Source organism: Protopterus annectens, chromosome 2.part1 (assembly GCF_019279795.1).
Source record: "Protopterus annectens isolate FY-2018-M chromosome 2.part1, PAN1.0, whole genome shotgun sequence".
NCBI classification, from domain to species: Eukaryota; Metazoa; Chordata; order Ceratodontiformes; family Protopteridae; genus Protopterus; species Protopterus annectens.
Window position 1 is genome coordinate 1,890,739,780 of NC_056729.1, and position 10,251 is coordinate 1,890,750,030.

The window sequence follows — 10,251 nt, forward strand, 5'->3', positions numbered from 1 at the left end:
TATTATCATTTATATCAAGATAGAATTCTATTTCGCTTAGAAGCCATTCTTTAAATCCAGTAATAGCGACAATGTATGCTGGTAATCTTTGCCATGTTATTAGATCTTTTGGTATGATATTAACCTTGAATAATATGGCATTGTGATCCGATAGTGGACAGGAGCTGAGCAGAACTTCTTGTATTTTAGAAATTAAGTAATTAGTAACTAGTACTTTATCAATTGTAGTTTGCGTACCATACCTATAAGAGTAATGAGTGTAATTTAGTGATTGTGGTTTTTTTATAACATATATGTCTCTAAGGTCTAGTATGTCGATAAAATTCTTCAGTTTCTTGGCTGCTGAGGACATTATAAATTTATCATTTTTAGTGGTGTCTTTTGTGGAAAGAAGACAATTAAAGTCACCTGTGTGTATTATTTCTCCTTTGGCTTTAGTGGTTATTAACTCTAAATGTCTATTCGCAGTTTCTCCTCCAATACCTGGTATCCAGTATGTATTCACTAAAGTTACATATCTTTTATTAATTTGTAGAACTACTAGGCATAACATGCCATTCTTGTCCGAGTATTTGTCTACGATTTTGGGAATTGGTAATGAGTTTTTCCATAATATCATTATGCCTCTTCTTTTGACTTGATAGTGGGATTCTGCTAGAACCGTATAACCATTAAAAGATATTCTATGTAAGTCTTTATTAATAATATGGGTTTCTTGTAGGAAGACTATATCTGCTTTGTTCAATTTCAAATATTTAACTATGCTCCCCCTTTTAATAGGATTATTTAGGCCATTAACATTTAAAGACAGGCATTTATATGAAAACATTTTCATGGATATAAATGTATCTGATGGGTTTCATTATGGGCGGGTATTTCAAAACAAATAAGATTAACAAAACATTCGTAACTATATACAACTCTAAACATGGAAAATTAAATTCCTGACTTGATGAACGTATCATCCAAGCCACCATCACTAACAAACCTATGCCCAATCAACCTTATAGTGATGATTCTGCCTTCTGCTGATTATGTATACAGATAAGTGTATTCATTGTTTCGTTTACATTGTGTTTTATATTGAAAATCAAGAAGACTCAAGACTTCTACTGAAATATTCTATATGGATTTGAACATACATAAGATACAGTTATGATATGAACATTCTTATTCTTTATATTAGATAATGTTTAAAAAAAATGGTTACATACTCATATTTCAGTATATATTTAACTGAATTAAACAATATTATAAGAAACTGAAACAGATATAATCAGTAATAACTCTTGATTATATCTAAAATGTGAGTAATATGCTGATATGTTATTCAGATTTACTAATTACATTAGTGTTTCATGTTGTAAAAGAGTTTAATTAGTAATTAAATAATAATCCTTAATTTTTGTTTCTTTTATCTCTTCACCCTTTCCCTTCACCGTTCCACCACTGTGCTCCTATAGTTGGTTACTGCTCTTATTGTACTATGTATTTACCTTTGTATTCTTAGGCTTAATATAAATATCTGTTATTATTACTTGCAGTGCTAAATTGTAAGGTTTATATGCTATGAGGAGAAAATTAAATTAAGTGTATATCTCATTAATCAATTGATGTACACATATAAATTATCTGAAGATTGTATACATTCACACTTTAATTTCATGTATTACATACTATTACTGCTCAGGATCCTGGGTGTGTGCCTCTAAGAATTACCCTCCTATATGCTATATTTCATATTTAGACTTTTCTATATGACATAGTGTACTATGCCATCATATATCTTGGGATGTTCAATAAACATTCAATAACTGTGTTAATACACTATTAATGTGGTTCAACCTTTTTTATCTCTTTCTTCTCCCCTCCCATCTTTCCTTTCCTTCTTCCTCACTCCTTCAAGCTAAAGAATAAAATTATATATATTTCAACATCCTCTGTTACATAACTTAACAATTGTCTTAGTATCTTGGTGATGTATGCATTGCTACTGGGGAGATGAGTCCATCTGCACTTCTGTTTGATGTTTAATTCTTAGGATATAACATTACTAAGTATAAGAATAATGATATTAATAACGTAATGATTCTGTTCTGAATCCACATTCAGCAAAATAAACCTCATCCCTTCTCTTCTTTCGCCCATTCTCTTAGGACGTTTATCTAGTTTAGCTTAGTTATCTCTATTTCACTACAATGTGATTTATTAATACCATAGCGTATGAACAATTTTCGTATCTTGGAACATAAATCCCATTGTTGGGACAAAATGTTAATTAAAAGATTTAGTTTAATAAAAGATTTGTTTCAGTCCTTTTTAAATTAATATGCACAAAACCCTCAAACATCAGATTTATTTCCCTGTTATGTGTCTTTAAGAATAACCTTCATCTGAAACTTCTAACATAAAAACATCCTAGTTAGTCTTGACACTAGGAAAGCGTTTCAGGTTTGCTTATGCTCAACAATGGTTGTCTAACAGTAATCTATTTATTACATTCAAGTACATAAATGTACTTACAAATGTCTGATAGTGGCACACACGCAAGCTGCATAGATAAAATTCCGTTTTATTTTTCTCTTTTTTTAGACTTGTCATTATTTAAATGTTTTAAGCTAGTTTGTAGCTTTCGCGACCATATAGCTGCTGTAACTGTTGTAATCCACCATTTTCTATCGTCGCAGATGATTCCTGGTGTGCGCCACAGGGTTTAAGGTCAAATATATTGCAAATGCAAAGTTCCCACGGTCTATCGCTGACCTGATGATCTGACAGGATTTGAAAAGCTCGAGCTTTAGTTCTTGTGAAGCTTTTGTCAACCCTTAAAACAACTGAATTCTAGAGGCGAGTACAGGCTTTCCAAATCTATTCAAGCTTTGATGCACTCGTGCATTATTAGTGAAAGCCATTGTATGCGAGAAAAAGAAAAAGGGACAAGTGGGTTAATACTGATTATTAAAGAAACAGTTCATTAACAGTGCAAAAAAGATACTGAGTGTGTTCCTGAGAACACTTCCACCCCATTCCATTGACTAGCACTATTCTTACTTTCTAGTTTTTTCCTTTTTCTAAAAAAACAAAGTGAATAAAAGCATTACAAATTCAATACATTAGTACTAACATTCGAGGGTGTCTTTCTAGCCTTATATGATCAAGTCCTAAGCTTCCCTCCCATCATGAACTATGGTGCAGTTTTATCCTGCTCCAGACAAGTTTTATATTAATATTATAAATTTCTTAAAGTAAAGGTGCATGAAAACAATCTTTTTCCATGCTATAGGTCCTGTTAAGTACAACAAGGTGTATTTCTCAATACCCTACACCTAACAAATTCAATGCTCCCACGAAGCTATATCAATCCTTTGAATCTACTTATTATATATAATGGGTAATAGCCTAATAAAATGAACGAGTAGTGGAAAAAGATGACATACTAGGTTATTTAGCAACAGGAGCAAACAGGGTGAAATAAAAGGAGAATCATGTATATATATTAACACAAGTATATTAAACAAGTTGTGGAACTCACAGTCATAAGGGAAGGTTGGACTAGAGCTGTTCTGTAGAGTCTGTGCAAGCCATCTGGAGAAGCATTTAACTTTGTAGGAGATGGCTGCTGGAAGAATTAATGGGACTTGTTTAGACTACACACTTGGACATTACAGGTAGCCCCAAATCCAGACGCCTACCGAGTGGCACTCAGGACCCTCAGGACCCCACCAGTGCGAATGCATAAACAACTTTAAAAGCCCATTAAGAGACTCAGGGTAGCCCCAAATCCAGACGCCTACCGAGTGGCACTCAGGACCCTCAGGACCCCACCAGTGCGAATGCATAAACAACTTTAAAAGCCCATTAAGAGACTCAGGGTAAATAAATAACTACCCCTTTCATTGTACTTTGCCAAACACCTTGTACTGTAATAAAGGTACCAGGTAGTATAAAATCTATTGAACACAGGTTCCTTCTACATAAAAATCAACAAAAAAGAAATAAAATGAAAGGAACAATAATAGAACTTAGGTAGCTACCATTAAACCTGGCTTCCTCTAAGACCAGGGAAATCCTGTGGTGTAGCAGCCGAGGTTAGAAAGAGACCTCAGAAACCGCCATATTTTCAAACTAACTGTGCTTTACGATCGGGCGGCAGCACTGGCCCTCGTGGTATGTAACTACTGCATATTGCTCTGATTGTACATATAATAGATAAATATAACTGCAACTCTTACTGTTGTTTTGATTACTGATAGTAATTTAATCAAGAAACCCTGCTTGTAGTCATGATTGTATGCACTGTGTAGATGCAACTGGCGTTTTGTAAAAAAGTATGTGGTAAAAGTAAATGTACATTAGCGTTTTCTTAGATGCTACTCTAGAAATTGGATTAATTGTTAGATCTGGATGCAGCTGTGCATTAGCGACTGTTTAAAAGCTGATAACCGCGTTTTGTTTGACTTATACTGCCAAACGCTGCAGTTGAAAGTGGTTGCTTGTTAGATCTAATTTTCTGGTCGGAGGATGTAACCTCAATTTCAAGCTAGATAGAAAGTATTTCATGCTGCAAACACCTAATGTTAGCTATTTAGCTATTGTCTTATCAGATAAACAGAGTGCGTAGTAGAGTATTCATAAGTCGCCAAAGGGAAGGAAATTACTGCTTAATACAACTAGCTGTTATCCAATGCTTAAGATCACTAAGGCTGTTGAATTCATCCTCGTACTGCACTGTGTAAAACTGTCTGTTACTGCATTGTGTAATACTGTCTGTTACTGCACCAAACACTGTAAAAAGTTATTCTCTTTCTGTTGCCTCCATCTTAGGTAGCCCCAAATCCAGACGCCTACCGAGTGGCACTCAGGACCCTCAGGACCCCACCAGTGCGAATGCATAAACAACTTTAAAAGCCCATTAAGAGACTCAGGGTAAATAAATAACTACCCCTTTCATTGTACTTTGCCAAACACCTTGTACTGTAATAAAGGTACCAGGTAGTATAAAATCTATTGAACACAGGTTCCTTCTACATAAAAATCAACAAAAAAGAAATAAAATTAAAGGAACAATAATAGAACTTAGGTAGCTACCATTAAACCTGGCTTCCTCTAAGACCAGGGAAATCCTGTGGTGTAGCAGCCGAGGTTAGAAAGAGACCTCAGAAACCGCCATATTTTCAAACTAACTGTGCTTTACGATCGGGCGGCAGCACTGGCCCTCGTGGTATGTAACTACTGCATATTGCTCTGATTGTACATATAATAGATAAATATAACTGCAACTCTTACTGTTGTTTTGATTACTGATAGTAATTTAATCAAGAAACCCTGCTTGTAGTCATGATTGTATGCACTGTGTAGATGCAACTGGCGTTTTGTAAAAAAGTATGTGGTAAAAGTAAATGTACATTAGCGTTTTCTTAGATGCTACTCTAGAAATTGGATTAATTGTTAGATCTGGATGCAGCTGTGCATTAGCGACTGTTTAAAAGCTGATAACCGTTTTGTTTGACTTATACTGCCAAACGCTGCAGTTGAAAGTGGTTGCTTGTTAGATCTAATTTTCTGGTCGGAGGATGTAACCTCAATTTCAAGCTAGATAGAAAGTATTTCATGCTGCAAACACCTAATGTTAGCTATTTAGCTATTGTCTTATCAGATAAACAGAGTGCGTAGTAGAGTATTCATAAGTCGCCAAAGGGAAGGAAATTACTGCTTAATACAACTAGCTGTTATCCAATGCTTAAGATCACTAAGGCTGTTGAATTCATCCTCGTACTGCACTGTGTAAAACTGTCTGTTACTGCATTGTGTAATACTGTCTGTTACTGCACCAAACACTGTAAAAAGTTATTCTCTTTCTGTTGCCTCCATCTTAGGTAGCCCCAAATCCAGACGCCTACCGAGTGGCACTCAGGACCCTCAGGACCCCACCAGTGCGAATGCATAAACAACTTTAAAAGCCCATTAAGAGACTCAGGGTAAATAAATAACTACCCCTTTCATTGTACTTTGCCAAACACCTTGTACTGTAATAAAGGTACCAGGTAGTATAAAATCTATTGAACACAGGTTCCTTCTACATAAAAATCAACAAAAAGAAATAAAATTAAAGGAACAATAATAGAACTTAGGTAGCTACCATTAAACCTGGCTTCCTCTAAGACCAGGGAAATCCTGTGGTGTAGCAGCCGAGGTTAGAAAGAGACCTCAGAAACCGCCATATTTTCAAACTAACTGTGCTTTACGATCGGGCAGCACTGGCCCTCGTGGTATGTAACTACTGCATATTGCTCTGATTGTACATATAATAGATAAATATAACTGCAACTCTTACTGTTGTTTTGATTACTGATAGTAATTTAATCAAGAAACCCTGCTTGTAGTCATGATTGTATGCACTGTGTAGATGCAACTGGCGTTTTGTAAAAAAGTATGTGGTAAAAGTAAATGTACATTAGCGTTTTCTTAGATGCTACTCTAGAAATTGGATTAATTGTTAGATCTGGATGCAGCTGTGCATTAGCGACTGTTTAAAAGCTGATAACCGCGTTTTGTTTGACTTATACTGCCAAACGCTGCAGTTGAAAGTGGTTGCTTGTTAGATCTAATTTTCTGGTCGGAGGATGTAACCTCAATTTCAAGCTAGATAGAAAGTATTTCATGCTGCAAACACCTAATGTTAGCTATTTAGCTATTGTCTTATCAGATAAACAGAGTGCGTAGTAGAGTATTCATAAGTCGCCAAAGGGAAGGAAATTACTGCTTAATACAACTAGCTGTTATCCAATGCTTAAGATCACTAAGGCTGTTGAATTCATCCTCGTACTGCACTGTGTAAAACTGTCTGTTACTGCATTGTGTAATACTGTCTGTTACTGCACCAAACACTGTAAAAAGTTATTCTCTTTCTGTTGCCTCCATCTTAGGTAGCCCCAAATCCAGACGCCTACCGAGTGGCACTCAGGACCCTCAGGACCCCACCAGTGCGAATGCATAAACAACTTTAAAAGCCCATTAAGAGACTCAGGGTAAATAAATAACTACCCCTTTCATTGTACTTTGCCAAACACCTTGTACTGTAATAAAGGTACCAGGTAGTATAAAATCTATTGAACACAGGTTCCTTCTACATAAAAATCAACAAAAAGAAATAAAATGAAAGGAACAATAATAGAACTTAGGTAGCTACCATTAAACCTGGCTTCCTCTAAGACCAGGGAAATCCTGTGGTGTAGCAGCCGAGGTTAGAAAGAGACCTCAGAAACCGCCATATTTTCAAACTAACTGTGCTTTACGATCGGGCGGCAGCACTGGCCCTCGTGGTATGTAACTACTGCATATTGCTCTGATTGTACATATAATAGATAAATATAACTGCAACTCTTACTGTTGTTTTGATTACTGATAGTAATTTAATCAAGAAACCCTGCTTGTAGTCATGATTGTATGCACTGTGTAGATGCAACTGGCGTTTTGTAAAAAAGTATGTGGTAAAAGTAAATGTACATTAGCGTTTTCTTAGATGCTACTCTAGAAATTGGATTAATTGTTAGATCTGGATGCAGCTGTGCATTAGCGACTGTTTAAAAGCTGATAACCGTTTTGTTTGACTTATACTGCCAAACGCTGCAGTTGAAAGTGGTTGCTTGTTAGATCTAATTTTCTGGTCGGAGGATGTAACCTCAATTTCAAGCTAGATAGAAAGTATTTCATGCTGCAAACACCTAATGTTAGCTATTTAGCTATTGTCTTATCAGATAAACAGAGTGCGTAGTAGAGTATTCATAAGTCGCCAAAGGAAGGGAAATTACTGCTTAATACAACTAGCTGTTATCCAATGCTTAAGATCACTAAGGCTGTTGAATTCATCCTCGTACTGCACTGTGTAAAACTGTCTGTTACTGCATTGTGTAATACTGTCTGTTACTGCACCAAACACTGTAAAAAGTTATTCTCTTTCTGTTGCCTCCATCTTAGGTAGCCCCAAATCCAGACGCCTACCGAGTGGCACTCAGGACCCTCAGGACCCCACCAGTGCGAATGCATAAACAACTTTAAAAGCCCATTAAGAGACTCAGGGTAAATAAATAACTACCCCTTTCATTGTACTTTGCCAAACACCTTGTACTGTAATAAAGGTACCAGGTAGTATAAAATCTATTGAACACAGGTTCCTTCTACATAAAAATCAACAAAAAAGAAATAAAATGAAAGGAACAATAATAGAACTTAGGTAGCTACCATTAAACCTGGCTTCCTCTAAGACCAGGGAAATCCTGTGGTGTAGCAGCCGAGGTTAGAAAGAGACCTCAGAAACCGCCATATTTTCAAACTAACTGTGCTTTACGATCGGGCGGCAGCACTGGCCCTCGTGGTATGTAACTACTGCATATTGCTCTGATTGTACATATAATAGATAAATATAACTGCAACTCTTACTGTTGTTTTGATTACTGATAGTAATTTAATCAAGAAACCCTGCTTGTAGTCATGATTGTATGCACTGTGTAGATGCAACTGGCGTTTTGTAAAAAAGTATGTGGTAAAAGTAAATGTACATTAGCGTTTTCTTAGATGCTACTCTAGAAATTGGATTAATTGTTAGATCTGGATGCAGCTGTGCATTAGCGACTGTTTAAAAGCTGATAACCGCGTTTTGTTTGACTTATACTGCCAAACGCTGCAGTTGAAAGTGGTTGCTTGTTAGATCTAATTTTCTGGTCGGAGGATGTAACCTCAATTTCAAGCTAGATAGAAAGTATTTCATGCTGCAAACACCTAATGTTAGCTATTTAGCTATTGTCTTATCAGATAAACAGAGTGCGTAGTAGAGTATTCATAAGTCGCCAAAGGGAAGGAAATTACTGCTTAATACAACTAGCTGTTATCCAATGCTTAAGATCACTAAGGCTGTTGAATTCATCCTCGTACTGCACTGTGTAAAACTGTCTGTTACTGCATTGTGTAATACTGTCTGTTACTGCACCAAACACTGTAAAAAGTTATTCTCTTTCTGTTGCCTCCATCTTAGGTAGCCCCAAATCCAGACGCCTACCGAGTGGCACTCAGGACCCTCAGGACCCCACCAGTGCGAATGCATAAACAACTTTAAAAGCCCATTAAGAGACTCAGGGTAAATAAATAACTACCCCTTTCATTGTACTTTGCCAAACACCTTGTACTGTAATAAAGGTACCAGGTAGTATAAAATCTATTGAACACAGGTTCCTTCTACATAAAAATCAACAAAAAGAAATAAAATTAAAGGAACAATAATAGAACTTAGGTAGCTACCATTAAACCTGGCTTCCTCTAAGACCAGGGAAATCCTGTGGTGTAGCAGCCGAGGTTAGAAAGAGACCTCAGAAACCGCCATATTTTCAAACTAACTGTGCTTTACGATCGGGCAGCACTGGCCCTCGTGGTATGTAACTACTGCATATTGCTCTGATTGTACATATAATAGATAAATATAACTGCAACTCTTACTGTTGTTTTGATTACTGATAGTAATTTAATCAAGAAACCCTGCTTGTAGTCATGATTGTATGCACTGTGTAGATGCAACTGGCGTTTTGTAAAAAAGTATGTGGTAAAAGTAAATGTACATTAGCGTTTTCTTAGATGCTACTCTAGAAATTGGATTAATTGTTAGATCTGGATGCAGCTGTGCATTAGCGACTGTTTAAAAGCTGATAACCGCGTTTTGTTTGACTTATACTGCCAAACGCTGCAGTTGAAAGTGGTTGCTTGTTAGATCTAATTTTCTGGTCGGAGGATGTAACCTCAATTTCAAGCTAGATAGAAAGTATTTCATGCTGCAAACACCTAATGTTAGCTATTTAGCTATTGTCTTATCAGATAAACAGAGTGCGTAGTAGAGTATTCATAAGTCGCCAAAGGGAAGGAAATTACTGCTTAATACAACTAGCTGTTATCCAATGCTTAAGATCACTAAGGCTGTTGAATTCATCCTCGTACTGCACTGTGTAAAACTGTCTGTTACTGCATTGTGTAATACTGTCTGTTACTGCACCAAACACTGTAAAAAGTTATTCTCTTTCTGTTGCCTCCATCTTAGGTAGCCCCAAATCCAGACGCCACCGAGTGGCACTCAGGACCCTCAGGACCCCACCAGTGCGAATGCATAAACAACTTTAAAAGCCCATTAAGAGACTCAGGGTAAATAAATAACTACCCCTTTCATTGTACTTTGCCAAACACCTTGTACTGTAATAAAGGTACCAGGTA

At 36.4% G+C, this 10,251-nt stretch overlaps 1 long non-coding RNA gene across 1 annotated transcript; it reads left to right on the plus strand.

Annotated features, from left to right (window-relative positions):
* Nucleotides 1-3,677: 3,677 nt before the first annotated feature.
* Nucleotides 3,678-9,153, plus strand: LOC122794808. The gene is made up of 6 exons (XR_006363708.1): nucleotides 3,678-3,872; nucleotides 4,825-4,926; nucleotides 5,877-5,978; nucleotides 6,927-7,028; nucleotides 7,978-8,079; nucleotides 9,032-9,153. It is a non-coding gene; the product is annotated as an uncharacterized LOC122794808 (long non-coding RNA).
* The last annotated feature ends 1,098 nt before the right edge of the window (nucleotides 9,154-10,251 follow it).